Raw genomic sequence first — 7,099 nt, forward strand, 5'->3', positions numbered from 1 at the left:
TTTTTTAATATTTTACTTGTAATTTATAAAAAGAAGGATAATAAAAGAATAAAAGAATTCTTAAAAATTACAATATAGAATTCTTATATAAAATAATTTAATATTTATTAAATTATAATATATTTATATAAGAATTATTATTTTTAATAATATATAAATATATATTTCTTAATTTACAATAAAATATTATATATTTTATTTTACTGTATTTTATTTTCTAATTGAATCTATATCTTAATCAATTTTAACTATATTATAATCATTTTAAATTATATTATACTATAAGTCTTGATATTTATAGATTACAAATTAAAAAATTAAAATAATGAATATTTATTGAGATATTAACATTTAAAGTTGATTGTAATTGATTTACAAAGGCGAGCGTTAGGTGGAAACAAGCGTTAGATGGTTGATTACGTTAGATCTTCAAGACTGTCCCTGACTGAAGATTCCCTCACTGTAGTGATATTCCTTGTAGATGTCAGAGAATCATCAGATTCAACTGTGAGTTCTGAGAAGTTCAGTGTATTCTGCACTAAAAAGAGAGATATTCTCGCGGAGATACCATAGTCAATCCACTAATTATTAGTGGATATGAGAAATAATGAACACTCAGGTTGCATTTCCTAATCAATGAACAGATCATCAATTGATGAATCAGAAATTGCTGCGGGAATCATTGCAGGAATTGTTGCAGTGAGTAGGCCTGATGTTGCTGAAGAAATCATCACAGCCGCTTTACAGGCCGCATTGAGTAGAACCTTCAGGTTGTGTGTAGTCAGTAACAATGAATTGGCAAGATGAAGATTCTCCTGAAAGATAACATCTTTTGATATGTATAAACACCTGTTGAAGGGGTCCATTAATCTATAATTAATAAAATCATCATATTCTGCAAAAATCAACTCTTTGGAACAGAAAGTCATCTTATTGATAAGCTTGAGAACTATCTTCAAGAATGCTTTGCAATCTCATTGATAAATGCCGCGTGCAGAAGATAGAGCTTCAAGTCAGATCTCATACAGTGTAATCAGCTTTGTATTTTCAGAGTTCTTATATAATATTATTAAGATTGACATAAGATTAAGCAGCTCTGTGACTATAATAACTGTCTCATCTCACATCTTTTCTAAAGCTGATGAGTCTATTAATAGTGATCAGAACTTCTCAATGATTAAATTAATTAATTATTCAGATACTTCATCTTACTGTAAAGTATGAGAGAGAGTCAGCTCTTACTTTATTTCTTCACTGAGTATATATACTATAACTGTATTCAAATTCAATTCTTCACAGTCTGAGTGAATAATTGCAATGCTACATTTCAGCAGATTCTTGATAAATTAATTGAAGATCTATAGATATCTCAACATCTTATCTTTTCATTTCAATAGAAATATTCATCTCATTCAGATGATATTATCTGTAATCATCATTGCAAGCTTCTTATCAGTGTAAGATAATACATTTTCAGTTTCAAGAGTCTTATCATTATTAAATATATTCACTCAAATCTTCGAGACCTTGTAGATAATATGATATGATGTGAAATTCTTGTAGAAAGCATGTTTCTATTCAGCCTGAACACATGTGAAACAGAATGATAATTTTTTTCAGACTGATAATGATAATATCAAATCACAGGTTTCTGATTATTTTTAATATACTATTTTCACTGATATAATCAAGTTAATAATGTCAGTCATCTATCAGAAGCTGTTTTAAAAGAACTGCAGATAATTAAGATAAAGATAAGATAATAAAGAAATCAGTATTATCACGCCTCTGGCCGCGCCAAGACTCTGCTGCAGTTTCACACAGCTTATCACTTCTCTGTGAATGATTTCATTCATTCTGCAGGCTGTTCAAACTGGTTTTCAATTACTCTATGACATTATTTAAATATAATATAGAAAGATCTGATTGATAAATATAAGAATCTCACCTCTATATAAGATTAGCAGATTACTCTTTCATAGTAGTAAGACACTGCTGAGATATCACTCTGACTATTCTTATTTATGAAATGAGAGAAGAGTATCTGCTCATAGTCTATATAGAATAACTAGATACTGACTTCTTATTAAAGAAGTCAGTGATTTATTTTTATCTCTGACAGAGATATATATAGGAGTTACTGCATTTCTTATACAATCTTCTTAGTATATTAAGTATTATATCTGTGATATTCTTTCAATAATTCTGTAACTTATAAGCTTACTATTTAAGTAAAATAGTCAAGCTCATCTCTACAGCTTCTTAAATAACTATCTCTATATAACACTGCTGACTAGTCACTGCTTTAGTTCTATTATATTACAATTCAAATTACTTAATCTGATTATAAGTTTGAATCAGTTAAGCTCTATTAATAAACTAATATAACTCTATACATCTATGCTGAAACTGATCTAATCTCACTCTTTGAAGAAAACTTCATATCATTCTCTAGAGTGTGTACATCTCTACTCTGACAGAAATCTGAGATTTCTGAACCTGCTGTATATTTTAGTATAATATCTTTAACTGCTCTATCATTACTGCTGCCTCTACACATCTATATCTATTATAAACATAGAGAGATTAAGATTGAAGATTCTCTGAATTATAAGAGAAATATATTATCTGAATTTCACAACTTCACTTATATTCTTAAACAGAAATTTCACCTTAATCTGAGCCAGTTTAATACTTATAAGATATAAGTTATATACACTGTCAACCGTCTTGAAGACATCTCTGCAACTACTTGAACTATTAAGAAGAGAAAGCTTAAGTATATCAATACTATTATAACTTGAGAAGAATTCAAAGACTTTCTACTGAATCAGATTGAAGATTATTATAACTGCAGCTTTACAGTGACACAGTGATTCAACTTATTATATTAATAAGATAATAAGAATCCTTTCAATTTCAATACAAGTTTTGAAGAATATTAAGAGAAATTAACTGATAATTTGAATTAATTAAAGATACAGCTTTATCTTACAAAGCTGACTTATAAGATGTAAATAATAATATTATAGTATCAGAGTTTATTAATCAATTATACTAAGCTTATTAACTTAACTTTCTGAATCTATTTAAATAATCAATACTCTGAGAAAAAGATTAATAAGATCTCTTCTAAGTAATCAATGATAGAATCTAAACAGTGCTGTGACAGCTTCAGAATAGAGAAAGTAAAGAAGAATTTCAAGTATTGTGATTCTTCACTTACTGTAAAGAAATACTAAAAAAGATTTGATAAAGATCTCTATTTTAACTGTGAAGCTGATAATCACTATACTAGTGATTGTAAGGAACTGAAGAAGAGAAGAAACTGAGAAGATATTTTCTTAAAGTTAACTTCTCTTCTGACAAATATATTCATGAAAGATAAAGAAGAGAAAGAAATGAAGAATTGATAATTCTCATATCTCTAAGTTCATGTTATGATCATCATAAATTTTCTGAATAAGAAGATATCAGTGAGATATCTACTTAACTTTAGAGTAAATACTAATTTCATATTCTATTTCTTTTCTTTAATGAAGAATTGAAAGAAGATAGATCTATCAGATTATATAAAATTTACTAATGAAATGAAATATCACTGTTTTAGCATAATTTAAGCAAAGTATATAATCATAGACTTAGAAGAAATCTTTAAGAAGAGCAGTCTGCTTCTTCATACTGTTAATATTATAGATGAGAATATCATTCTAGATCTTCTGTAATTGAGAGAAAACAATTCTCTCATTGACTGAGTCACTCAGATGTGATGATATTATCTCACTAATGAAGAGACAGTGATAGAGAAATCTGAAGAGTTTTATTGAAAGAATCTTGAGAAAAAGATTGAGTCAATATACTATATAGCAGATAACTGAGACTTGAGAAAAGATGAAGAAGTTATTACTCTCACTACAAGATTAGCAGTAGTATCTATCTTTAAAGATGAATAAATATAATATCTTTTTACAGATTATAAGAATATCTTTTCAGAAAGAGAAGCAGTGAAGTTTTCTAATATCAAGATATAATATAAGATCTGTCTTGAAGATGATACAACAGCACTGTATAAGCCACTTTATAACTTATCAGTAAAGAAATTGAATGTTCTGTGTAAATATCTTAAGAAAGTGCAATTGAAGAACTGAATACACGCATCAAAGAGTGCAGCAGAGACATTTATACTATTTATACTCAAGAAGAATGATAGACTACATCTGTATATAGACTACAGAGATCTTAATAAGATGATGATTAAGAATCACTATTCATTACTGTTAATTAACAAGATGATTGAACTTCAAGATCTGACTGAGTCTTTGATCCCTGCATAGTGAGATATATTAAATCTAGTTTTAATACCTCGATATTCAATAGATTCTGCAAGGGATTGAGAACAGCAACACTAGATTTCTATTGAATTTGAGAATTAAGTCTATATTAATATAATCATTGATAAAGTCTTCTATTTTGAGATATAAATAACCAGTTCCTCTACATCCCGCTGGCAATACTTATATTATTATATAGAAACAGGCTTATATTCTCTATAATATCAAGACTCTGAAGAGGGAAAGTCTTGGTAGAGAGTATACAGTAGTGTATATCTTAGCAGTTTCTATCTCATTCTTCTGCAGCAGTTATTGTAAAAAAAAGATCTTAGAAATAGTTTTTTACTTCTCTTGAAAAAGTAAGATGTTTTTCTCTGAGTTTTATACAATATTCTTACAAAGAATTAAAAACAGAGTTATTTTCTGTTATAATTTCATATTCTTTTAAATAAGAATTACTTTTTCAGTGACTGAAGAGCTTTTATTAATACTTAATTCTTTTTTACACTCTTTATTAACTGATTTGAGTTGCACACTTATTATGTGAGAAGAATTAAATGATTTAGAATAAAGTTGAATAGTTTTAATTAATTTCTCTGCAAAAAATTGATTTATTTTTTATCAGTTTTTCTCTTAAAAACTGTTATATCATCTAATTTATTATCAATTGATATCATACTTTTTCTTACTATATCTCAAGAAAGAGATTGTAAAGATTTTATTAATTTATCTTAAAAATCAATTTTAGTTTATTAGATTCTCTTCAAAAATCTAACCTAGTTACTGAACTAGTGTGAAAGAAATCAGGTGATTTATACACAAAAGCCTTTTATTCTTCTTTTGAAACAGTCTGATCAACTTTTCAATTCAAAAGAGTTTAATAAATATCTTAATTAAATCAGTCTGATCAACTTTTCATTGAGTAAGAATAATGAGTTCAAAAATACACTTAGTTAATGTGAAAAAAGATGTTTTCTTAAATACTATTCCTGAGATTAACATTCTGAAGAGAAGAAAGAAAGAAGAAATAGAGAAATAATAAGTTCTTGAAATACAGAAACTTGAAAAAGTAGGTAAGATTCTTGAAAAGCAGTATCTGAGTGAGATGAATGAAGAAGTTCTGTTAATTCTTCATACTCAGACTAGATAACTACAGAAAGTACTCAAGTTTAAACTTGGAATTTTAAACACAGTTCTAAAAACTTTGAAAATTTCTAATATAATCACTGACTCTTCAGTTTGCTCTTCTTTCTTTTCTACTTTTTCTTCTTCTTCTTCTTTAAATCAGAAGAAAATATATGCTTAAGTAGCTGAATCTACTATCTCTAAACCTACTATCTCTAAATCTACTATCTCAAAACCTGCTCAAAATTCTGAGAAAACTGAGAAGAATACTGCTCATACTTCTATTGATAGAAGAGTGAAGAAAAAAATGTAAAAAGAGAAAAATCTTCAAATCTTCAGAAATAGAAGACTTATTCTCAAAGTCTTAAATCAGAATATCTTACAGAGAAATAAGCTAAACTCAAATCTCATTTTCAGAATTAGAAATGAAATTAATCAGCAGTTCTTTTCTCAGTTAATAACTGATATTGAAGTTCAAAAATCAGTTATAGCTTCAATTGAGTCATTCTTCTTTAAAAACTTCATTATTCTAATCACAATGTCTGAATTTAGTGCAGAATTTCTTATTCAGAATAAGAATCTCTGAAAATCAGCAGTAGAATCTTTGTTAAACATAATAATTCTATCTGAGAGAGATGAAAAGTGAGATAAATTCATTCTTCATAATATTTCAGTTGAAATCTTTGACTGTGAGAAAGAAATGCTACTTCTTAAAAATGAATTAGAAGAATACAATTCTATTCAACTGAGAAAAGAGTCTGTATAACTTAATTCAATTAAGTTCAGACAGAGTAGAAGAAATATCTCTGTTCTAGTGTATATAAAGACACTTAAATAATCAAGAATCTCTGAAGTAAGAGTAGCAGGGTTGAAAATGAGAGTTCATGAATATAAAGACTCAAGAATGAATCTCAAAGCTCAAACACAGTATTCAAACTATCAAAGATATGAATACTTTGTAATCTCTTATTTCAGAGACTTAAAATATGCATTCTGTGCTAGAGATCATAAAACTAGTGAGCATAAATGTGAAACATGCTTAAAAAGAGATGAAATATGTTAATATACTCTGCTTAAGTGCTTCAATTGCAAAGAAAAACATGCATCTAGCTTAAAAGAATGTGTATTTACTTCAAGAACTCAGAAGAACTGAAGAAAAGATGAAGTTTAAAGTGAATCTAAAACTGAAGAGAAAAGTCAAGCTAGTAAATCTACAACTGTAAACTTAAAAAGAAGAAATTCTCAACTATCTAGATCTTCAAACTTCAATTCTTCAGCTAAGTGTAAACAGAATTTGAATTCTCAAACTTCTGTTAAGATTAGAGAATTGAGAAATAACTCTGATAATAAACTAGATATAATGCAAGCAGTTGAGATTTCTACTTTTCAAAATAGTTATAATCTACTATCTGATGATAGTGATTAGATTCTACTCTATTTCTACTCTCTTTTAGTATGAATATACAATAAAAACAACAAAAAAAGTTTAAAAACTCTTCAAAAATCACATTTATTCAAAATAATGTGAATATAAACTCAAATTGCATTTATTCTTGTCTTCAGATTATATTTGAATAAAAAGTTGACTTTGTACTTCTTCAAGAATCAAACTTTGATACTGAGTAAAAGTATATTATTCTTAT

The sequence above is a fragment of the Blastomyces gilchristii genome (genome assembly GCF_000003855.2).
Source record: "Blastomyces gilchristii SLH14081 genomic scaffold supercont1.1, whole genome shotgun sequence".
NCBI classification, from domain to species: Eukaryota; Fungi; Ascomycota; class Eurotiomycetes; order Onygenales; family Ajellomycetaceae; genus Blastomyces; species Blastomyces gilchristii.